The following is a 26,178-nucleotide window of genomic DNA, read 5'->3' on the forward strand; positions in this document are numbered from 1 at the left end:
CTCTGGTAGATAGTAGCCGCTCGATGCCCGCTTTTCCATACCTTTTGTCCCGTCCAGCAAAGTTCCTGCAGTGCTACGACTTCGAAGTTGCGTGGTTGAAGTTCGTCATAGATTAACCCATCGCAGCCCGGGAAGCCGAGCGATTTGCAGTTCCATGTTCCGAGTTTCCAATCGTAGTCCTTATTTCGTCGCGTAGGTCTGTGCCGATTGTTCCGATCCGTATTTCTTTCTTCAGTATTTGCAACTTTGTGTTTTTTCCAGGCCGGCTTATTGGGCCTGCCCCAACCCCCTGTCTCGCCGGGGGACCATCGTGTACAGCTCTGTTTAGAGTCTCACGCTGGCACTAGGACGGTGATCAGCCGCTCCTAACATGGAGAACAGACGCCGTCTTTAGCCGCACCTCCATGGTGAACAGACGCTCGGGTTTGGTGAAGCATTTCCTCTATCAACGTACTATGGTTACCGCGCCAGTTTTCGCGTCGCACCTCTTCACTGTTGCTGGACTGGCAACATTGCCCAGGCTACGCCACCCAGCTGTGTCCATGTTTTAGCTGGTAGTCTTTTGTTATCATATGATTCGCGGAGGCGTGAAGTAGGAACTTGTGAGGACCAGGGCTAGGTATTCCGCTCCTTCCAGGTTGTCAACTCATTCTGTAGCCCAACTAATATATACGAAACTAACGATTTTGAATTGGCTCACTACTTGACTACCCTGTTGGTCCCAAGCAAACGATTAACGTACCCCATTCTAGTCGAAATTCTAGTACTACGCGATGTTTGTTTTGATTCGCTATGAAAGTTTGACAGATAAAATGAGGGGTTAGTGGATTTTCCTATGTTTCGAGGGGTGAATCAATTAGCTTGGGACCGAAGAGAGTACCAGAGCTGAGCCAAAAAGTTGAGCACGTTATTTCGGGACCTTCTAGTTTTAGAGTTACCTCTATGGTTGAAATGCCCAGGAGCACACTGACCACATCTGGCCATGTTTTAGGAACCCCCGGCAAGTGGCTAGCTTCTGACATCATGCGATACCTTAAATCACATAAGAATTCATCTATTATATCACATCATTTGAGCATGAGATTTTATAACATCTCAGAATTGAGATTTAGATGTGTCAAATGACTTTCGGGCGCTACTGTACATCTGGCCCCGTTGAACTTCTCACATTCTTCACAGGTGTCTCGTTTTCCCCGACAGGTTATTGCATTTTGTTTGTGAATAAGACACTCTTGAATCACAGACGGTGATATCAAAATAATCAACCCACTCTATAATTTTGACCACTTCATTCATCCGCCCGACCACCATTCCTGCAGCAACTTGGCGCGTTAGTACCTTCATCTACAACAACGCTGTAAGCACATACGCTCTCACCCAGCTCAATCCGGCCCACCGCGAGAACAAAAACCACAATGAGTATGTAGTAACAACCGCAAAAACCAGCTGTGAGGAGGCAGTGAGCGAGCGAGAGAATCCTTCATGCTCACACTCTCTGAAAAAGTTAAAGGTGTATTCAGACATGAGCGTGCATGAGCGGAGCGGAGCAAAATTTGCGTTAGCATGAGAGGTAGAACTACACTAAGATAATTATCCCTACAAACTTCATAAACTACATCGCATGAACGCATACAAATACAAGCCTGAATCAATTTCATAATTATCTTATGTTTTCATACTTCATCTATAGTATTCATAATTTGATACAACAAAAGGTATACGAAAAACATTAAAATTTCATAAACACATCGTATGAATTATTTTGGTTCAGCTTACGGCAAAAAATCATACGATGATCGTTTGAAATTTATTTAGACAGTGCAAATCAAAACAACAACAAAACACAAGATGGCGGATCCAGCTTCAAGACGTGGCGCAAGGCTCCGTAAACCTGTAAGTAAATTTAATTCGTATTGTTTCATTGTAGTTTACAACTTTATTTACATTTTTAGACAGTTAGCAAGCTGCTGCTTGCTATCGATTTCAACAGCACGTCGGAAAAGACAACCGGATCGGGTAAGTGTCAGATTTATTTTTTGTTTTTGTTTTGATAATTTAATACAAGAGTAAAATTTTTTGAACAGGAATCGGACACGAGTACAAGCAAAACTACTCGCAAAATCGTAAGTATAAAGTTCTCAGTTGGTTCGTTATTTTTTACAATACCGAAGGTGATCCAGCCCCGAGCTAAAAGCCTCCCTAATAAAGAAAACCTAACCTAACTTTACAATTTTTGTTTACAGAAAAAAAAGGGGTGCTAAAGGACTTCATTTACCCCCCTGACCCCCTGACCCTGATAATAGGTAAAGGTATTGTCAAAACCGTCATTTACCCTATGTGATTAGGTGAATAAACACTATACTTAAACATCCAAAATCACATTTTTTAGTACAATCAGCCTATTATACTCGCTAGTAAGGTGAGGTAACTAGTGAAGTGATCCTAGTCACGTCGTGGAGTGTCACGCCACCACGCGATAACTATTGTCACTTCACTCACCACGCACAATAGGTCTCAATATAATAAATATAATAAATAATTGCTTGGTTTAACGGCTTTCTCAGTCTTAATCTCACTCTAAAGACTACGATTTAATCTGACCGACGCTTCGGTCATAGGTTTTAGTTCATGGTCCATGGTCGAAACGTCGGGCAGATTAAATCGTTGTCGTTAGAGTTAGATTAAGACTTAGAAAGCCGTTAAACTAAGCAAATCACTCAAGTACTAGTCGTCACCATCACTAATATAGTAATTAATCAACTCAAACTATATTTTTCATTCATATCCTTTATGAGTTTCATACGAAATGACAAATGAAATTGTTCGTAATATCCAATGGTAGCTATCGTTCGTTTATATTGAGATTCATAGTTATATGCATGAAAAATCATACGATGGCTGGTTGACAAAAAAACTGACAGTTCTTCATAATTCGGTCGTATGAAATTCAGCTTAAAATCTTGTCGCAAAAAATCATACGATATTTCTATGAAATTCGTTTGATTAATAACCTCAGTGTAGTACTTTTCTCCCTCCCACCTTAAAGGTGTATTCAGACGAGAGCGTGCAGAGCGAGGTTAGCGTTGGTATAAGAGAGAGAGAGCTAGTACTTTTTCTCACTATCTATCTTACCAACGCAATTCCCGCTCCGCTCCGTTCAAACACGCTCATGTCTGAGTACAGCTTCTAACACGAACACAGCAGGCGCTATTTTTGAGCCTAGCTAGGAAAGGGGAGCTTCGAGCGAGCTTCGAGTTCGACTTGGAGCTCGCCAAGCGTTCAGTTTCTTTTCCCCATCGTCGCCAGCAACACGAGAATGTGAGGAGTGAAGAGTGTTTATTCCTACCATACCTATTCGGCTTCTTTCTTTCAGTACCATCAGTGACGACCTCACCTCCGTTTGCTTATTTTCCTCACATTCGAATTTATTCCCCTTTTGGTATTTGTCCACAAATCGTGACACATTTTTCATCGCGCTTTTCTCATCGCTTTGGTGGCGGAAAAATCCGGAAGTTACTGCTACAGTGCGTGCAGTGTGCGTGCTCGGGTGTGAAGACGAGCATTGACGTTTCGAAAACCGGACGGTAACCTTCGCAGCGTGCAAGAAGGACACACACCATTCGAGAAATCAGCTGGAGTGTTGTGGTTGTTCTTTTCTTCTGCCGTCGTAGATTAGTGTCTGCTGCTGGGAATGGTGTTTCTGGGGTAGTGTCAATTACTTGCTCCATTACTGCGCCATTGCGACGCATACTGTACGGGGGGAAAAAAGTGTGTGAGCGCAATTATTTGGCTGCATTTTGGAAGTGGTTTCTGATTTTTGACGGTGATATTTCCGCGCCTGCTGTGCTGTGCCGTGCTGTGTGGGGAGTCGGTTAATTATCGAACAATTTAGTGAGCGGCGGTTTCTAGGAAGGAGGAACATTTTGCGATCGCCTGCTTCGATGATCAACCGTCTGTGGCCCGACAAGGTGGACGAAGAAAAATTTGTGTGAAAAAGTTAAAAATATGTCTTAGTACGAAAATTTTCCCCTCAGTAACAGTGGCAGCGAGCGGTAGTCGCCGGATGTGTGGCAAAACGATGAGCAGCAGTGCAGGGAATATCAAGAAACCGTTGAGGAAAATCCGAGTGTCAAGTTGGCTGAAGTGAGAGTGAGAGCGGGAATTTTCCTTCTTAGGGCGAGGGGATGAGGGCGTGAGGTTGTGTCAAGGGAAAATGTGCGGTGCAAGGTGTGACTAGAGAGAGCGAAAAAGAAGTGAAATACGAATATCAACTATTATTAAATCGCGAATCGAAGGAAAACACTGGCACGCATACACCGATTCGAGAGAGGCTGTGCACATGTGTGAAAAAGAAAACAAACATACGAAAAACGCCGACTGCCGAAAATAACACGAATTTCAATACGATGACATCTGCTACTACGACGACGACGACGACGACAACGACGAGCAATAAGACAAAATTGTAGACCACGTCGGAACAGGGAAGAAAACATGATTTTCTCGTCAAAATCGACTAAAAATAAAAATATCCCGAAGCAAGTGGAAGATGATGTGAAATCGAATTCTTTCAAACAATCTCCCCAAGCAGAGTGAATCAACCAGTGCAGAAATTCCTGGATAGCAGAAGCGCGCACTCGAGTCACTTGAACGCGCCCCAGCTGCAAGGTGGGAACATATTTCCCTTATCGGCAACCCGCCAATATAAATCAATCTAGTGAGCCACGATACTTTCGCAGCCTGATATTTTGTTTTATCTGTTCGATTTCCCAATTGAACCACAGGTAATTGTTTGCGTCAGGTGCGCTGCGGAAGCCGGTAACTGATTGGGCCACAATGGGAAAACGAGGTTAACCGATCGCTATTTTTTTTTTTTTCGTGTGGCAACCGTTTATTAGAAATGGTTAATCAAAAATGCACCTTCCGCACCTTTTTAAAATTTACCATAGTGAATGAGAGGGAGAGAGAAAGAGTAGCACATCAGCATTTTGTTACGATACACAGATGGAGGCACATGGTGGCTGGATCGTTGTGTGTGTTGTTTGTTTACTGTTGATGTGGTTTGACCTTAGCTTTTGGAGTAAGAAATAACGCAAGAAGAAAAAAACAACAATCACGTTTCGCATTATTCCAGTCGTCCATAGTAGGCTGCTGCTAATAATACTGACACAGTGTAGTTGGCCATGCTCCACCGATTTTTTTTTGTGTGATGAAAGAGAGATTGGTAGTGAAATTCAGTGAGCGGACGCGGCCAACGGTCGTTTTATTGTTATTGCTGCGAAGTAGGCGCCTATCATTGAAGAGCGGTGTCAATAGGGTCAGTTATACAAATCGGCTTTTAGTTGAAGGTCTTGCTTCGAAATGAATTAGTAAATTGCATCCCTCTGTAAACTTTGTATTTCTCGCATTATACTCAGAAAGTTCTTACTGATATCTAAGATACCTGAAAATACTTAAAAATACGTAAGAAATATTTAGCGCTAGTTTGTTGCCACCGTTGCTAGACAGATTTCTTTCGATTATTTACCCGGTGTCATCTGGGATTTGATGTATGCGTATTTAGAAATTCAACCATTATTTTCTTAATTTTTTCCTTTTGTGTAGGAATCGAGAAGGAGCAATTTTGATTCAAGGAATATTACATTGCTAAACTGGTTCACCTGTTATTCAAAGGAAGAATTAGGAGCTATTTCAAAAGTTATTGTAAAAGTAAGTGCATTTGGAAGCAAATCCTCAAAACAAATTTGTCGATCCCAAAACCATACATCGATAAAGATGGATTTTTCGTCCATTAGGATCTTGACCGTTGGACGATAACTTCAGGCATCTACGCTGATTGAAGCTGAATACGAAGTTGTGAAAGCAGAACCGCTTCATTTCGAGCAATACCATTTTCGTGTAAGTCATTGTGTTTCTTGTTATCGAGTCACGATGAACATTCCTCCTTTCAAACATGACTTGACTATTGCTTGTTTTGTTCGTCAAGTGCTCCAGTTCATTTCATTTGAAGCAAAGACTTACTTCAATTGACGCAATGAATGACTCGAAAACTATTTCCTTCGTTTTTATTTTCACTTTCACTTCAATTCGGGCTAATTCGACTTGTCACGCATCGTGACGTCGAGCATAAAAATAACGTATCCGCACAATATCGGTTGCCGATAGGGATGGCATGCAAATTATATGTAGTAATAATAGGGGAAATGTATGTAATGTCGGCCTAAGTGTCCCTAATTTGGGCCCATACATAAATTCAGCAATCGACAAAATTTTCAATACCAACCAAAAATATCCATTAGTACCAGCCCAGTGGCAGGCGCGTAGGGAACATGTTATACAGTGACAGCGGGCCCAGCACAGCAAAATAAATTATTTGAGCCCGGGACATGCTGCCTACTGTCAAACGCTGATGTTTGTATAGACCTTGTCACTGGCCTGATTAGTACCGTCCCAATGACGCGTTCATCTAGATACAATTGATAAATAGCAGATTTTTTAGCGATGGGCCCAATCTTAGATCCATAGGCCAACATTAGAGCCATTTCCCCTATATTATTTTATGTTAAACGAAAATTTAATTAACGAGGCCATTCTGGAGTCCAAGATGGCGGCCATCGGGGTCAGGAAAAGTCTCAAATACCCTACAAAATGGGTATTTTCGGAACGGGGACGAAGCGAAGGTGCCAAAAATCGATATCCGATGCCATTTTGGAATCCAAAATGGCGGCCATCGGGTTTCAGAAAAAGTTTCAAATATCCGACGCCATTTTGGAATTCAAAATAGTGACAATGGGTTTTCGGAAGTGTCAAATAAAAAATATGGGTATTTTAGGAACGGGAAAAACGCGTAGATGTCAAAAATCGATATCCATCGCTATGTTGCAATCCAATATGGCGGCCATGATTCAGAAAGTGTCAAGTACCCTACAATATAGGTATTTTCGGAACGGGGACGATGCGTAGAAGCCAAAAGCCGATATTTGACGTCATTTTGGAATCCAAGATGGTGGCCATCAAGTTTCGTAAAACGTGTCAAATACCCTAAGATATGGGTATTTTCAGAACCGGGACAATGCGTTGATGCCGAAAATCGATATCCGACGCTATGTCGGAACGGGGACAACGTGTAGATGCCGAAAATTGATATCGGATGCCATTTTGGAATCAAATGTGGCGGCCATCAGGTTTCATAAAAAGTGTCAAATACCCTAATATCAGGGTATTTTTCGGAACGGAAACCTTTCCGATTCCCACGACGCGTAGATGCTAAAAATCGATATTTGCAGGCCATTTGACACTTCTTCTGAAATCGGAAGCCACCATCTTGAATTTCAAGATGGCGTTGGACATCGATTTCTGACTTCTAGATTTCACCCCGATTCCAAAAAAAAACCCACATTGATCGGTATATGACAGTAATTCACAGTTTCTCTAAACCAAAGCCGTCATCTTGGATTTAAAGACGGTGTGACAACAATTTTCAGCATCTACGTCTCATCCCCATTCTGAAAATAACCATATTTTAAGGTATTTGACACATTTCCGCAAATCGGAAGCCGCCGTCTTGGATTTCAAAATGACGTCGGATATCGATTTCCGGCCTCTAGACGCCATCCCGATTCCAAAAGTACCTATATTAATGGGTATTTGACAATATTTCCTATTTTTTCTGAAATCGGAAGCCGCCATCTTGGATTTCTTAATGGCGTCGCATATCAATTTTCGGTCTGTAGACTTCATAATGATTACAAAAATGTCAATATTGATGTATATTTGTCTGTATTTCCCAAGGGGTAGGTCACTTCACACACCAATCTTGGGTCATCTTTTTTGTCAGTGTGCCGCAAGTATGACGATTATGTCGGTCATAGAGCAAGCTGCGATTGTTTGTAAAATACCCATCCCGGCAACCCGGTATTTCTGACACCTTGAATGATTTGGTTTGAAATCGCAAGGATAAATCGGATTGAGGATGACGCGGGAAGTGGCGGGTGTGGGAACTGTCGGTGTTTTGTGATCCATAGGGAAATAAAAGTCCTGTGTTTAGTGTTTTATAAAACCCTCAAAGGCAGACCAGAAATCTAGCCTTTCGGCCGGAAAGAGTTAGAGACCGACTATAGAAGGTCATGAATAGACTTCTTTAGTTTGTATTGTGTGATTTGCAACATTATTTGAATTAAGGGTACTAATGAGGTCTGATTAACTGCCTCTTCCTCTTGAGTCCACTCTAGAACCTACATTTCGTATTTAGATCTATAAGTGAACTGCTGGTCTGAGTGCCTCTGGTATATTCAATTAGAAGATGTCAAACAGTCAAACAGCACGTAATGTTCTGAACAACTTCAATGACAGTTGTCCAGCAGTGCTCCCATTTTATTTACAATAATCTAATGCCTACGAGATTGTGCCGAAGGTATGCCGAAAATGTGCCGATGGATGTGCCCAAGCTGTGTAGAATATAATTCCGGCACAATGTGCTGAGTGACTTACCCCTTGGTATTTCCACTTTTTCTTAAGTCGGAAGCCGCCATTTTCGATTTCGAAATGGCGTCAGATATCGATTTTCATCCTTTAGGCATCATTCCGATTCCAAAAATACGTTAATTGGTAGGTATTTGACAGTATTTCTCACTTTTTATTAAACTGGACGCCACCATCTTGGATTTAAAAATGGTGTCGCATATCAATTTTCGATCTCAAGACGTAATTCCGTTTCAAAAAAAATACCAATATTGATGGGTAAACAAACCACCTGACAATGATAGATTTGACATCCACGTGCACCGATCTATGCGCATACGCTTAAATGAACCGAGTGAACAATCAACAAAAGTCATAAAAACTGCACGAATTTGGATCGAACAGCTTCGCTTCAATGCAAAAGTAAGTTCATTTGACAATGAAAGAAGAAATGAACACGAGTCAAGCCAAAACAAACAGCATGAAAACTGATCGAAAGTGGTTCTGTTGATGTTGACGGGGATCTGCTCGAAGAGAAGACAGAATGACTTTCAATTGAAAGTGATGGTTTACAGCTTCATCGTCACTTGATGATTTTCGATTGAAAGTGACTTTATGGGGCCCTGGGAGTCATTCTTGACGAAAAACTCCCGTTCAAGCCGCATTTGTCGTACGTAGCACTGCTGAGATTTGTCATTGTCATTGACAGACTTTCGCGCGATATTGACAAAATTGTTCGTCACATAGTCACTGACAGACTTGATCCTCAAAAAAACCTTCGTCAAAATCTCATTCATTTTTTCGTCAATGACAAAGATTCACCTGGTAACAAAAAGTGTAATTTAGTACATTCTGTGTCACATTATTGTTATCCAAGTAGCTCAAGACGTAGATACTTGTTCATTAAAATGGATCCATGTAATTGTTTTGCTCAAGTCATTTAATTTCGTTACAAATTTAGCTAATAAACAAATCTGCACATGTTCGTCACTGACACCATTGTCATTGACAATTGACATGGTTTTCCTTGACTATGACTGTTAGCTCAAATGAGTGACCAAAGCAGAATTGTCAATATCACCGTGTACTGTCGAGATTTTGCAGCACTGGTACGTAGTCACGAAAGCCTCACGAAACCTTGGCTTCATTTTTCGGGTAGCAAAAGAGTTCCAAGATGTATACTGCCTCAAATCACTACATTGCTTCCTGCTATGAACGACATTGGAATATGCTTCTCCAGTTTGGAACCCTCATTTCCAAAATGGTGTTGAACGAATCGAGTCGGTACAGCGGGGTTTTATCAGATACGCTCTCCGAAGATTGCCTTGGAGGGATCCCTTTAATCTGCCGAGCTACGAGAGCCGTTGCCTCATGATCCAGCTGGACACCCTCCAAACACGACGTGAGGTGGCTAAGGCACTTGCCATCGCTGATATACTAACCGACCGTATGGATTGTCCTGCCCTGCTCGGCAACATTAATGTTCAAGCTCGCTTGCGTGTGCTTCGAGGCAATTCTCTTCCAGGATCCCACTCAGGAGTACTATATCTATGTGGCTAATTCCGGGCTATTTGCCCTCCAACGGACGTTCAGCCAACCGGTGGAAACTAACGCTTTTAAATTGGCTCACTACTTGACTAGCCTATTGGTCCCAAGCAAATAGATTAACGTACCCCATTCCAGTCGAAATTCTAGTACTACACTATGTTTGTTTTGATTTGCTATGAAAGTTTGACAGATAAAATGAGGGGTTCATCCCTATGTGTTGAGGGGCGCATCGATTAGCTTGGGACCGAAGATAGTGCCAGAGCTGAGCCAAAAAGTTGAGCATGTTTCTTCGGGACCTTCTGATCTTAGAGTTACCTCTATGGTTCAGCCGAGTCGCTTCAGTTCAGTTAAGTTTCAGTCACGTGACTCTCTGAAAAGACAATTTTTGTTAGCTTTAAGCGAAGACAACATATCAAGAAGACTGGCAACTTTGCCTGAATCCAAGCGACAGACACAGTAGCTCTGCGCTCGAGTGAAGGTGGAAGCAACGCATAGCAAAATGAGCAAATACACAAACCTTTCTTCTGATATCCAATTAGTTCGGAGCTTTTAATTTTGAGCGGCAGATGACGCGATTGTGCTTATGCCATACCGGTCGTTTGAGAGAGAAAATGGAAGAGTTGCCAGTCTTCTTGATATGTTGTCTTAGCTTTGAGATAACTTTTTATCGTTTGGACACCAAACTAGTCTGTTGATAACATACGATAAATAAATTAATAAATCCAGCGCTTGGGTCAAAAAGCATAAAATTGGACCTGGTAAACTATTGACATTTATTCGCAATGGTTGTAAAACCTGATTAAATGTTTATCTGGATGAACTTTTCAATGCACCAGCACTAGACTGATACAAAATTTTAAATTTTCGCTCCTCAGTACTCAATCGGTTCCAAATCGGGTCCTGATTAACTTCCCAAAATTTAAGCTCACTTGGCAAGAAACTGACTTGGCATAAGCTATTTGAAGATTATATGCAATGGGATATCCAAACTTTTTGTGCATTGTGTACAGCTGTTTTGTAGCTAATCTTATGGGAAATTTTCTCAGCTACAACTTTGCACAAGATCGTTTTTCAGCCAAACGTCAAATTAAATAGTTAATAATTGTTTAAGAGATTGGTAATCTTATGGCATGATCAGGCAGCTGTTTTGTGGGCAACACTGCATTGTGCCGTGTGATATAGTAGCCATGATTGTTGTGCTCTATTCTACACTGAACCAACGAGAAACATAAATTTCACCTGAAAATTCAGGTAATACAGTACGAATTACTTGCAACACTTAATATTCAATGGCATGGTAATGAATTCAACTGGATATATCAGTGAAGTGTGTTTTTTTTTTGTTTGAACTAGAATGCATTGTTTATGATAAATTCCTCGATAAATTCAATAAAATAAGAAACCGAAATAAAAATGAAATCTTTCACCTTTGCACTTGAATATTACTATAAAATCCAGTTACATTAACTTTAAAATTAAAGTAGCTTTTAAGTGAAACCTATACGTAGATCATCGGAACGTTCGATAAAATTTACGTGAAAATCACTTGATTTCTATATGAATCACATGGAAAAGATTTTCATTTCACCTGAAGAGTACCATGGAAAATATCTACGTACTTTTTCAGGTGAATATTAAGTTAACTTTTTTTGTAGTTTACGCATTAGAAACACTAATGTTGCCTGCTGAACAGTTCATTGAGCATAACCATAAGATATCAGTGGCTTGAATCATGAATATCTTGTATTCCTTACATTTGACCGAAATGTGGTCTTTAACAAAGTTGCAGCTGAGAAAATTTTCTACAAGCAAAAGCAGAGTGAACTGGTGAATTTTGAGGAAGATATGAACAAAAAAATTGGGTTTTCCATATAAACTTCATAAGGTTTGTACCAAGTCAGTTTCTCAATAAATAAGTTAAAATTTTGCGACGCTAATCAGTGCCCAATTTGGAAACGCTTGAGCACCGTGGAGCGAAAATTTCAAATTTTGCATCAGTCTAACCAGCACGTCCCAAGTGATCGAAACCAGAAGCTTTTGACAGCGTTTTGTTTATTATACGCATACGAGCAACTGGTGAAAATGTCATCAAAATTGATCAATGCGTTTCTAATTTTTAGAATATGGAACTTAAACTACATTAAAACCTGCGTTCTGATTTACTTTTAACCAGGCTTTAGGACTTCTCGCAAAACAAATCCGCGCAGTGCCAATACTCACTGTTACATAAGAAATCTTGCTAATGTCGAAGACACCGTACACCGTCCGGTCAATATACATACCTATCTTGTGTACACAGTTCACTGTGAAAACAATCAACTAAAAGCAGTTGTGTAAACTGACTCTATTCGCCTCTTCGCGGGACAGTAGCCAGCCGCAGCAGCAACAGCAGCAGTATGTCATCATCGTGTATGTATAGTTATTCACTCCCACTCTCTCTTTTTTTCCAATTCTCATAGAGCACTCGCAGCACTATACTAGAGCAGTAGGTAAGTAGTGGCAATCTCATACCATTTTTCCACTTGTGTGCTCAGTAGGCCTGGTAGTAACGATACAGTTACTAACACCACCCCCAGGCGGCTCAGCTTACCGCCACTATGTATTGGAGCATTGTTTTCAGTACAGTAGGCTTCTTCTCTCTCTCTGATGGTGTGAGGAGCACCCAGGGAAAAGCAAAATCTCAGAGAAAATTATTTGTCGGAAAAGTCATGCTCACTCTCTTTCTGTCTCTCGCTCTCGATTGCGCGTTCGTTACTTGGCACTTGACGGTTGGCAGTCGGCGGCAGTTTTGTGTGCCCACAGTTTGAAGAATTGCAAGTTATAACAGCAACAACAACAACGGTAGCAGCATGTTAAATTTAAGGTCGAGCTTTTGAGCGCCTTCCGCTTCGTCGCAGTCCAACATCGGCAACGTGTTGATCGAGTAGTACACACCTTTTTGTGATTCGTTTTTTTTTCAACCACCCACCGTCCCGCCTCACCCCACGCATTCCAAGTTCGATCCAATCTTCTTCAACGCACTGGAACACGGTCGATTAAACCAACTCAAATTGGAGTTTCGTTCACTAAAATTCGCAAAATAGTTGCTAATAGACTAGAGTAAAATGTTCGTTGATTTTCCATTCTTTTTTTCCTATACAAATTTTGCTCAGCTTCGAAAAAAGTGGAGTTACTCAGTGCTATGAGTAACTCCACTTTTTACGAAACTGAATAAAATTTGCATTGGGAAAAAAAAGAGTCAACTTGACTCAGTCTCTGAACTACTTTCGACTGGCGTGTAGATTTTGTTCAGGAAAAGCGAGGAAAATTCTGCTCAGTCTATGAGTGAACTACGGTTTTGGGATTTTGAGTGAAAAACCACTCAACTTAGAGTCGATCTCATCGGCCGTGAAGAACATGGGCACTGCTGCGCGCATTTTCAATTCCTAATAAACATTAGTTATCATTTGACTGTTCAAGTCTATGAGGTAGTGAATTTATTATTATACTGCTTTCATGAAGTTTATGATTCAGAACCGAACGCGGTCGGGAGGAAGATCGCTCGCCCCGTGTTTCGTCCATTATTATTATTATTTAACCCGTAGAGTCGGGATTCGCAGCGTGTAACAACAACTATCTAGCTCTCAGTGAGTGTTCAATAAAAATGTTTGAAAAGCGCACACTTCTGGCGGTTGTGTTCACCGCAACTATAAATAAGTTCGCAAAATTGAGTAAATCAATTGAATTAATTTCACTATCTAGTTAAATCGAAGGAAACAGGGGCTACTAGCTTGAGTGATTTAATGATATATCTGATGTAGGTTGCTGTATTCGGATGTTCACTAGGGTGGGTCATCGTTAAATGGAAAAACGCAAACCTCACCAAGCGAGAATAGCTCTTTTTTCGTTCCATTTTGAATTCCAAACAACTGTGTCAAATTTTGGGACGATTGGTTGTCGCCCGGCTTTCCGCATTGCGTTTCAAATTTGTATGGGATTCTTATCCCTAGAGACCAAAATTTTGCTTGAACCATGCAATTAACCATGTACAAATATAGATCAAGAAGTGCCTAAGAACTTTGCCAGAAAAAGTACGGTGCTAGAATGTCTTTAAAAAAAAGTTATAACTGCTCAAATATTCATGGATTGAATTAAATGCCAAAAACTACAATGGACAGCCTTATGGTTGTACGCAATGGATACGTAGGACTTCGTAGTCTTATATAATAAATCTTATTTGTTAACTACAGCAGGAGCTTGTATTTTGTGTAGGAATAGGAATTTGAGCGGGGTTCTCTCTGCTTATACTCTTTAGTATGACGTGCTTGACATAGATGGCCCACAGCGACTCACGAAGAGCTACTGATTTCGATCAATAGCGGTGCGGCTTTTTCTTCCTTCTATGGATGCTCATGTCGGCTGCAGCTCGCTGCTTGCAGGCAGCCTTTCTTTGTGCACTGGAGAACAGCACCACTCACCACACGGTGATTGAATAAACACCGTTTGGTGAGACCGGATGGAATTAAACTTTGAAATCTGTGTTGGGGGAATCACTTTTCTCAGGCAATCGGTGATAATTTTAATTATCATAGCAACAGTTGCACATTCATGCCATTTTCAACAGTGACAATTTGAAAAATGATAAAGTCTTAAGTTTCACAGATTTGTAGAAAAAATTCCTATCGATTAGCGTATTAAAAATTTAAATCCATTATCTCTGGATCAAAATCAGACCACTTTCATGCCACGTATGCAGTCCCTCCCGGTCCTTGGCTCTCTGAACGATTAACTTGGACAGATTCAACTTTTCGGCCACATCCCTGACCGAAGCATTGGTTGCCTTCTGGCTGCAGCTGCAAATTCCCTGCCAGATCATATATTTGCGTGCGAATTTATCCGCATAAACAAATCTGCCAGGAACACCTCGAGCCTTTGCCTTGTAAAATGTGGGTCCTGGAAGCTGTCCGAAGTCGGCCTTTACATATGTAGGTTTTATAATCCATAAGTATGCACCCACCGAACTTGATCAGCAGGTTGTCATACAGCTTTCGAGCACGGGTTCTAGCTACGGTAGTCTGCTTGAGTGATCGATTTGGTTGCCTACTGGCGCGGTATGCCTGTAAGTCTTCGCGGTAGTGGATTCGCTGCACTGTACTATGGGCGGCATCATACTTTTTACTCAAATCGCGATCGAACATATTTGGGTTGCTCCTGATGGACCTTACGACCTTTCAATGGAGCTGACGGTTGGCAGTTCCACTCCGGCGTTTAGTTTGAGGCTTGGGATGCGTCGTCAAGGTTTCTCTGTACGTTTTGAGCACGCGTCATACGGTTTTTCTAGGAAAATTCAACACTTTAGCCAGCTTGGACGCGGACCACGATGGATTTTCCTGATGACTGTGCACGATTTTCTACGGTCCTCTGGCGACTGACTCCTAAACAGGAACGTTTTATGAACTGAAAAAATACACTGTTATTGTTATTGTTGTTGTCAACAAGTAAACGTTAAAAGCTTTCGAGATCGTCCACTAGGAGCGCTTTAATAAGCAAAGGAGTTCTTTTTTCATTACCTGGGGCCATGGTTTAAACGTTCGGTAATTGAAAGGGGCTATTTTAACATTTAAAAAATTCCAACTTTTCCGTAGCCAAATGTTAATCACAGCAAAAAAATGATCAATGGACACCACTATGAAAGTTTAACAAATAAAGTTAGAAGTTCGTGGAAGTTTTCCTATGTTTCGAGGGGTGCATCGATTAGCTTGGGATCGAAGAGAGTACCAGAGCTGAGCCAAAAAGTTGAGCACGTTTCTTTGGGACCGTCCGGTCTTAGAGTTACCTCTATACTACTACCATAGAGGTAACTCTAAGACCAGAAGGTCCCAAAGAAACGTGCTCAACTTTTTGGCTCAGCTCTGGTACTCTCTTCGGTCCCAAGCCAATCGATGCACCCCTCGAAACACAGGAAAATCCACGAACCCCTCATTTTATCTGTAAAACTTTCATAGCGAATCAAAACAAACATACACTGAACGAAAACATCCGCAATACTTCGACTGATTACACTAGTTTACAAAACAACATAAAAAGTGTGAACTTTAGTGGTTGACCAACGTTTCTAATGCAAAATCCTACGCTGAATTCAATGCCGTGGTCAGAAAAAATTAAAGTAGAGCCATTTTTGAGATATACAAAAATTTTGATTTTTTGAATTTTGTACAAAAGTACGATTACTAAAATGTTAATATCTTTGGAACTAGTACACTAATTTTAAATCTTTTTTTATGAAAGTGAAGCTAAATAAATTTGCTATCGTTCACTAGAATATTATGTCTTAATTAAAAATTTAATTTTGAAGTCATTTAAAAATTTACAGCATTTTTTTTTTTATTTTTCCTGCGAATTTTCCATAAAAATCTTGTTTTAATCAACATTTTTAATGTTATAAAATCATTCCATAATTTATTCTTAAAGTCCATTAAAAACTGGAGAAAATGAGCCTTTAATGGATGAAATCGGTTGGAAATTGTCGAAGTTATGAAATTTTTTGTAAAATCATGGAAATTGAATGTTCCAAGATTGGCCGTTGTCCCGCTCCTAGGTTCATGCACCACTTCCAGTAAGCCTTTCTGCGGACGTGTACGCATACGGTGCATTTCACTAACACTACCAGCTGTCACGCAAAATTAAATGGGATATTTTCAACAATATAATTTACGCTAGTGTTTGTGAGACCGCTCGGCGAGAACCTAACGCAACCAACTCAATTTGACAGCTTTCTTTCTTTAACATTGCTTAACGATGTATACGACAAAACGTGAATTCAAGTGTAAAAATGATCCTCAAAAGTTTTGTTACGCGTGTGGCAACTATATATTTACAAAATCGGTCAATTTCACTGCTTCGTTGCAGCCTATATGCATTATTTTAAAATTGATCCTGGAGACTTTGACGAACCGTGGATTCCAAAAGTATTATGTAGTTCGTGCAAAACGTGCTTGGCTAGGTGGATGTCAGGCGCAAGGTAAATTGATTTTTTGAATAACTTTCATATAAAAAATTTATGTACAGCATGGTAGTGCTTTGTTCTTTCCTGATCGACATTATCTTACTTCATCTATTTTTGATAAGTGTTAATGTCTTACTTACTAATTCACTTATTTGTTATCTGTCAGTCGCTATTTGTCCTTTGACATGCCCACCATATGGCGTCGACCGTTTTGTCATGCAACGGATTGTTATTTCTGCTTGACAAAAGTTAAGCAACAAGGACGTCACAAAACAGTTGAGTATCCACAAGTGGCTTCTATGACAAAACCTGTTCCACATTCAAGTTCGGTCCCGTATCCTGTTTATCCAAAGCGGAAACGAGCGCCCTATGTTGAATCGACCGTTACAAAAAGTGAGGAGGAATTCAAGGAGGAATGCGAGGAAGACTTCGAGATGGAATTGGAAAGAAACCCAAAACTGTTGACACAATCCGAATTTAATGATTTGGTGCGACTTATCGAAGGAGAAATCCGAATTGCTGGCATCACGCTTGAAAGAACACAACATGCTGAGCAAGGAGGTCAAAATTTCTTGTCACAGGAATCGTCACAAGAAATTTGACAAATATTATTCTACAAAGGACAAGGCATGTTTTTGCCATGACGTAAACGGCTTGTTTGAAGAGTTTGGTGAGCCATATGATCCAGCTGAATGGCGTTTATTCATCGATAGCAGCAAGTTGAGCTTGAAAGCCATTTTACTGCATCAAGGGAATGAGAAACCTTCTATTCCATTAGCTCATGCCGTTAATATGAAGGAAACGTATGAATCAATGGATCTATTGCTCAATTTGATAAATTACAATCAACACAATTGGAAAATTTATTCCGATCTTAAAGTGGTTGCCATGTTGACTGGATTGCAACAGGGATACACAAAATATATGTGTTTTTTGTGTAAATGGGACAGTCGAGCTCGTAAGGAACACTACGTCCAAAAAGATTGGCCAAAACGGGATAATTTCACAATTGGTAAAGACAACGTTAAAAATGATCCTCTTGTGGTAAAAGAACGCATAATACTTCCACCACTACATAAAAAACTTGGGCTATTCAAAAATTTCGTCAAAGCGTTGCAAAAAGAAGGGCCGGCATTCCAGTACTTGAAATCAGTATTTCCAAATTTATCTGACGCAAAGATAAAGGAAGGTGTATTTGTTGGCCCACAGATCAAAAAACTGCTCAATGATTCCACATTCAATACAGTTTTTACACCAGATGAGGAAGAAGCGTGGAAATAGTTCCAGCGTGTTGTCACAACCTTTTTAGGAAATTTCAGAAGCCCAGATTATGAGGAAGCCGTCGATGAATTGCTCAAAAATTATGAGAAAATAGGTATAAATCAAAAATATTGTGTTTGTTACATATAATTAATTTCAAATCCTTTTATTTCACTGAACACAGGTGTGAATATGTCTTTGAAGATACATTTCCTACATTCACACATGGATTTTTTCCCGGAAAATCTTGGTGACGAGAGTGATGAGCACGGCGAACGTTTTCACCAACAAATGAAGATGATGGAACGTCGTTACCAAGGGTTTTGGGATGAAGCAATGATGGGTGACTATTGTTGGTTTCTGATTCGAGAAACAAGTTCAAAACATCGAAGACAAAGTCATTCGATTCTCAATCATTTTTAATAAAACCTAAATAAATTTCTTTTGTATCAACTCGGTTTTAAATCCTGATATGCCTTAATCAAATTGATATGTAGAGAAAAGAATCTCCCATGAAAACTTTACATGCGATTTGGATGCTTACAACGACACCTAGAAAAGGAACTCTAAAGCTGTTATTATTATTATTTAGCTTTATTTAGGAGGCTTTCAGCCTTAGGCTGGTTCGCCTCCATCTCTAAAGCTGTTGTATTTCAGCAACATTTTTAAGTGTTTTACAAAAATGCTCATAACTTCGACAATTTCCAACCGATTTCATCCATTAAAGGCTCATTTTCTCCGGTTTTGAATGGACTTTAAGAATAAATTATGGAATGATTTTTTGAATCTTTTTATCCTATTAAAAATGTTGATTAAAACAAGATTTTTATGGAAAATTTGCAGGAAAAATAAAAAAAAATGCTGCAAGTTTTTAAATGACTTCAAAATTAAATTTTTAATTAAGACATAATATTCTAGTGAACGATAGCAAATTTATTTAGCTTCATTTTCATAAAAAAAGATTTAAAATTGGTGCACTAGTTCCAAAGATATTGACATTTTAGTAATCGTACTTTTGTCCAAAATTCAAAAAATCAAAATTTTTGTATATCTCAAAAATGGCTCTACTTTAATTTTTTCTGACCACGGCATTGAATTCAGCGTAGGATTTTGCATTGGAAATGATCATCACCTTACCGAGTTCAAAAATGCTGTAAACTAGTGTTATTGTATTGCTCGAGCCCTTTAACAATATGCTGTCGAAATTCGGATGATTTTCTTATGGTTGAATTCGTCGTCAACTGATGAGCATCCATATGATTGTCCTCCAAATAATATTTATTTGAAAATTCGCTGTAAAACATACAGGGCTCACAGGACAACAATTTAGGGATAGGATGGCTTGCAAATGCTTTAGATTAGATTATTAAATCGATTGTTTACATTTTCATATTGAATAGCCATGAACAGCTATTCATCATGGATCCAAAAATTACCTGTTGGTAGTATAAACTTCCTCCACCACGTAATAGACAGTCTACGGCTTCCAATGTTTGTACCACCTCTGATAGCGATGGATATGCTTCCACATCGTTTGTCTGCTCAAAGCAGCAAATGACGTTCGATATAATTATTTACATCATCGTTTTGAATGATTTGCGTTGTGGGGCTGAACCAATACCAAATGCATTTCAATTTAAGATGAAAATCATTCTGCAGAGAGCATTACGCATTCCAACTGAGGCCTTATCCCTTCTCATAACAATTTGAGAGGAAAATCATCAGATTTCAAAACAACCGTCACCCAGTTGCAGCTATCATTCGGAAAGGCGATTTCGATGTTTCGATTTTAATGGTCTGAGGTTTCATTCGTACAGAGGATGGTGTTTTGGTACGGTGTAGTGTATTAATAGAATTTCGACTAGAATGGGGTACGTTTATCGATTTGCTTGAGACCAACAGGCTAGTCAAGTAGTGAGCCAATTTAAAATCTTTAGTTTCCACCGGTTGATTATTTTCTATGTCCAGGGAAGTCGAGAAATTTTCCAACCCAAAAAATTCCTAGACCGAACCGGGAATCGAACCCAGCCACCTCTGGCATGATCTTGCTGTAGCTACGCCTTTACCGACTGAGCTAGGGGAGACCCACATTTATATTTCGAAATGAATGTCTCTATCGAGAATGGAAACGATTGATCTCAAACCGAAAGAGCAACAGGCAAAAGTTTTCTTACTTTCTACTGGAACATGACAAAAACAAATCACCCTGGATACGGTCTATGGTCAGAATGAAAAGTCCATCCCTAGGTTCATCCATTAAATTCGTTTCTAAAATAAAAGTCTTCGACTATATCGACATTACATTCATCACATTACGCTTGCCATAGAAGCAAGGCTAACTAAAAGTAAATTGGTACGCCCCTCGCGCGCCGTTAACACGCCTCTAGTGTTGGGAATCGAAAATCTTTGACAGTGGTTTGTTTACACTTCTATAGAGAACAACTGGTGCAAATTTGATCAAAGTAGTCGATCGCGTTCAGAAATAACGTCAAATGAAACTCGAAAGAAGAAAAAATATTGTGCCCAAACACCTGGAAAATCCGGAGTGGTCCATTTAAGTGTGGAAAGGAATCAGTGGACCTACGAAAAAAACTGAAACCAGGGATCGTCAGCTGCGCAGCAAGGTGCTGAGGTACGTTGAAGCCAATCCCGGTCTTTTGATCCGAGATGTGGCCAGAAGATACAACGCCAACTTTCAAACGGTGCGGAACATCCTTGCCAGGGAATGATATAAGTCGTACAAAGCCAGTAAACATCCGAACCGGTACATGAAGCAGAATTCCGTGGCCAAAAAGTGTGCAAGGCTCTTGTACACTTTGATCGATGACGAAACATACGTCAAACTCGATTTTAAGCAGCTTCCGGGTCATAAGTTTTACATCGCGACTGGACGTGGGGATGTGCTGGGAAGGCCATAATTTGGCAAGCGATTTGCAGTTGTGCCCTGAAAATGGAACTATTCGTCACATCCTCGACGATGACATCCCAAGTTTACATCGAAGAATGCCTGAAAAAGTGTATATTGCCGTTCATCCGCAAGCATAGGGGCAAAGTCATCTTTTGACCCGATTTGGCCAGCTGCCACTACTCCAAGGTGGTTCTGGAGTGGTATGCTGCCCAAGCTAATGAATCCTCCGAATCTCCCGGAATTTCGACCAATCGAAAAATACTGGGCTATTTCAAAGCAGCGACTTCGACGAAGAAATGCGCTGATTCCGTGTCCGTTTCCACTGTGCGAGCGCTGATGGGCTCCATGAAGAGGAAGGTTCGAGATTTCGTTCGAACTGGAGAAATGTAATCATCTAATGATGTAACTTTGAAGGTTTTAATAAAAGTACTGTAAAGTAACCATTAATGGACATTTTAAACTTATTGAACCACAAATTAAAGGTCTTTTTGTGCGTACCAAGTTACTTTTAGTCAGCCTTTAAGTAAACAAATAATTGTATTTTTAGGTATTTTTAAAATTTTCTCAGGTATCCTAGAAATTGATAAAAGTTTTGACGTAGGACTACGTCTGTGATTTTTATATGGGGGTACAAAGTTATCAACCATTGCGAATCGCAAGTTGCGATATGCTTCAAGTCGTATACATAAGCAAGTCCCAACCGTCAAAGAACAAAGACGGTAGCATTTGCTCCAAACATCTGGTTATCATCTTACTTACGGTCCAGAGACAAATGCAAGGCTCCCAAAATCAATAATCCCTGGCGATGATGTGTCTGCTCTTCCGAGTGCTGACTGCATCGATCGAGTGTGATACGGACGGGTGTGTAAATCTCGCACTCTCCACTCGCTCGCCGTGTTTGACCTTATGACATCAGCGGAGCTCCACCAGGCAGCGCGCGTTCGTATAAAGAGCCGGCTCCTCGACTGTGTTGTTGGTTCGATTCGGTCGGTTGACTGGCTGGCTGATGTGGTTGGAGAATGGGTGATGTGTTGTGCACAAAAATAGCTTCATGCAGAAATACCGTCGTCGTCGTCGTCGTCGTCGTCGTCATCGTCGTCCAACCGGCAGCCAGCCAGTGACATCAAACCAGTCGTCGTCGGTCGAATGGGTACGAGAATGTATTTGCACGGTGACTATTGTGATGACGCTCCTGGGTGACACAGTAGAATGTCAATGCCCAATGCGGAATGGCGACGAATATTTATGGATTGCTTAACGATTACATCTTGATAAGTTTTTAACAGGCAATGCAAACATTGTAATGTAATCAGTCAAGCAAAAAAAAAACGAAATTACCATTCACGTGATAATTTCGATCGTAAATCAGTCCGGGCACACCCCGCCAGGCCAAAACTACAATTAGCGATTGTTTGGCTCCAAAACGCCACCCCGAGCAGTCGGCGCATTCAAGATCGATCAACGATGATATCATACTGATAGGTTCCGTCGGCTCGATTCGGATACAGTCTAGCATACCGGGGGGGGGGGGGGGGAGTATGATGGCATGCCTACCGAAGTGTGTGATTGCAAATGAGGCTATTAAACTTGAAATTTATCGCTCGTTGAGCGATTTTGCGTTTGCGATCGAGTGAACACGCTCGTCTGTGCGGTAGATGCCTTTGAAATTTTGGGTGTAAATTATGTACATGCAAAGTGATGCTCACTATTCAGAGTCTGATTTTGGCTATAATGATGAGGCATGAGCGGTTTGACATACCTATAAGGAATTGTAACCTTTTGGTTTGAATGTCATACCGTTGACTAAACTAGAGAGGGTCTAGTATAAGAGAGGAGCGAACTGGCTGGTTTTGAGTCAAACGAACTACCAAAGCCAGAGCCTGTCTTGATTGCATTGGCAGTGTTGCTAGAAATAATCTAGGCATAGGTCACAGAGCAGAATGGGAAGTGCAAACAAATCGGCTAATCAAAAAGTGGTCGCGTTCCACACAGACTTTCTATGCGCACTACGCTATCATAGCATGCTGCCTATCTTAACTGCAGGTAGGAGATTCCGTCTAGGTGCGCTGGTGATCTCCTATGAAAAGTGGAGCCCCTTTCTGATCCGAAGTTCCCCTTCTGTTCTGAGCATAGGTTGTCAAGGCAGTTTGTTTTGAATCCGCTCCTCTCTTATACTAGACCCTCTCTAGCATAAACTAGTTTTGTAAGGCCGTGTCTCATTTTCCGGGTTAAATTTAACTCGTAATTAAAACTGACAGATCGTAATTTATCGAACAGCTCTGCTATCCGCGCGTGATTGTTTTTGACGCTTGCTTTTGACAACCGTATCGATTTCTGGTCAATAATCAATCCATCGACAATGGGGAAAACAAACTTTCGAAGTGTAACTTGTAACTTCTAAGAGATTCATCAACTGCACAGTCATTAATTTAGAATACAAAAGCACATAAAAAACGAACAACAATTAACATCACGAAAGCAGTTGGTAATAAATCAGTGTCGTAATCTAGTTCCGACTAGAATAAGCGTATTTACTACCTCAATGGACGGCTGAACAGCATTCGCGCGCAGTTGCCAGAAATCCGCTTTGCCAATTTCCTGCCACCCTCTTACAAATCCCGATGCAATTATTATGTAATTAGGTCGTACAGAAGTGGCTCAAATGGACCCTTTATATAGCACGCTGCACCGTTTTCGCACCTGTTGCGCACATCAACAACCGAAGTGCGTTTTCCCTTGACACTAATTACGCTGCTAAATATAGCCCTAGTACCCATTCCCATATAAACCTACTGTGCGTTCGAAAATCAAAAGAAAGAATGTGTGAATGCGTAATCCCTAAATAAACACCTACATACCCTATTTACCCCCGATCTCTCCATCTGTGAGATGTTAATTTTGTGCGTGCTTTCTTCCCTTGCTTCTTCCGTCGTAAACGGAAGGAAATTTACACTGGTCGACATAAAACTACAGTCAACCGGTGGAAACTAACGATTTTGAGTTGTTCTCACTATTGGACTAGCCTATCGGTCCCAAGTACATCCATGAACGTACCCCATTCTAGTCGAGTTTCTAGTACTACACGATGTTTGTTTTGATTCGCTATGAAAGTTCGACAGATAAAATGAAAGCACCAGAGCTGAGCCAAAAAGTTGAGCACGTTTTTTCGGGACTTTCTGGTCTTAGAGTTACCTATATGGTGTCAGTGTGTGGCACAATGGTGTGTCTGTCAATACGGATTCGAAATTGATGTTGGAATTTGTGTCTTAAAGCTTTCAGACCTAGTTTAAAGTTTTAGTCCAAATAGTGAAAACATAATTGCACCCCTCGAAACATAGGAAAATCCACGAACCCCTCATTCTATCTGTCAAACTTTCATAGCGAATCAAAACAAACATAGTGTAGTACTAGAATTTCGACTAGGATGGGGTACGCTTATAGATTTACTTGGGACAGATAGGTTAGTCCAGTGTGAGCAAATTTAAAATCGTTAGTTTCCACAGGTTGGTAGAACTCTATTGGCGTGAGGCCCGTATAGAAGCTGTTCTGGATAAAATCACTAGCCGTTGGGAGTTTCGCTTGGTTGGTTTTGACGAGATTCATGGCAACAATCAATACGAAACTATCGATTTTAAATAGGCTCACTACTTGACTAGCCTATTGGTCCCAAGCAAATCGATTAACGAACCCCACTCTAGTCGAAATTCTAGTACTACACAATGTTTGTTTTGATTCGCTATGAAAGTTTGACAGATAAAATGAGGGGTTAGTGGATTTTCTTATGTTTCGAGGGGTGAATCGATTAGCTTGGGACCGAAGATAGTATCAGAGCTGAGCCAAAAAGTTAAGCTCGTTTCTTCGGGACCTTCTGGTCTTAGAGACCTCTATGTTCATAGTGCAGAAAATACTTGTAGATTTTTCCTTGGAATTTTCCGAGTGCCCTAACAGTGGATCATGCCGTGTTTTGGTACACTGTGCAGAGTTGATTACCTTGGGTATTGAGGTAAATGCATATTTGTAGCCTGCATTGAAAATGGAACCGATACCCAAAATTTCATCAATTTTGATACATTGTAACTATTTTAATTAACATTGATAAAAAAAAATCACCATCATAGCGCTTTGTGTAGGTGCAAGCTGTCAATTTGTTAGACGTTATTATTTTGCTGTAAATCTTGATTTAAAAATCGAAATGAAAGCCTATGGGTTGGAAAAAAGTAAGAGGTTGTATCCAAGACACTACCGTTGACTTTGACGTAGGATTACGTGCTCGGTATCCATATGTGGTGACTGTGTTAGGGAAACCACTCTTTCCCATTACGGAAACACCTCGTTTACAAATGAAAAAAAAATGCATTTTCGTGCACAAACGCTCGGAATTTTTGGTTTACTCAATCTATAAAAATGAATTTCTGTCTGTCTGTCTGACCCTTATAGACTCGAAAACTACTGAACCGATCGGCGTGAAAATTTGTATGCAGGTTCTTATGATGGTTTGAGAACCATCCAAATGAAATAGAAATTTCTGATTAACTATTCTATTAAATTTTCGTGCATTTAGTTGCAAGCGTAGTAACGCGCACACGGGGTTCAGCTAGTAGATAATTTAAAAGCGAAAATTGATTGGAGGCATTTCTTGCTAAACCTGCGAAAACCTTATCTTAATTCCAAGTGTTTCTGGTTAATTGACAAGGTCATGTGGTATTCTGTCATTGCGAGAATTTGTATGTACCACTTCAATACTGTTACGCATTTGACCACAAACTTTTGGTTGCTGGGTACATTAGCAAAGAGCTTTGAGGGTGATGTGGCTGGCAGCAAGGCGAGCGAACGTTCAAACTCTTAAACAACAATAATTTATGGTGGTCCTGAAAAGAACCGTTTTGTCGTGATGGTTGAGTAATGCTGAACTATTAGGATGTTCAACATGGATGAGGCTGGCGAGCTTGGCATAGATGGCCCACAGCGACTCACGACGACCTACTGAATCCGATCAGTAGCGGGGCGGCTTCTTCCT

At 40.5% G+C, this 26,178-nt stretch overlaps 1 protein-coding gene across 3 annotated transcripts in view; it reads left to right on the top strand.

Moving 5' to 3' along the window:
* The first annotated feature begins 3,254 nt into the window (after nucleotides 1–3,254).
* The window catches only part of LOC135709227 (uncharacterized), a 75,605-nt gene continuing 52,681 nt past the window's right edge, over nucleotides 3,255–26,178 (top strand). For 2 of the 3 annotated variants that reach the window (XM_065231491.1, XM_065231494.1), the window contains exon 1: nucleotides 3,255–3,318. The gene's annotated coding sequence lies outside the window, so the exon portion shown is untranslated. Of the gene's footprint in view, nucleotides 3,319–3,509; nucleotides 3,585–26,178 lie in introns of those variants that run through there. The other variant, XM_065231492.1, reaches the window with a different exon arrangement.

Source organism: Ochlerotatus camptorhynchus, unplaced genomic scaffold (assembly GCF_037179485.1).
Source record: "Ochlerotatus camptorhynchus isolate MF236.1 unplaced genomic scaffold, CSIRO-AGI_Acam_v1.1 ptg000357l, whole genome shotgun sequence".
Classification (NCBI taxonomy): Eukaryota; Metazoa; Arthropoda; class Insecta; order Diptera; family Culicidae; genus Ochlerotatus; species Ochlerotatus camptorhynchus.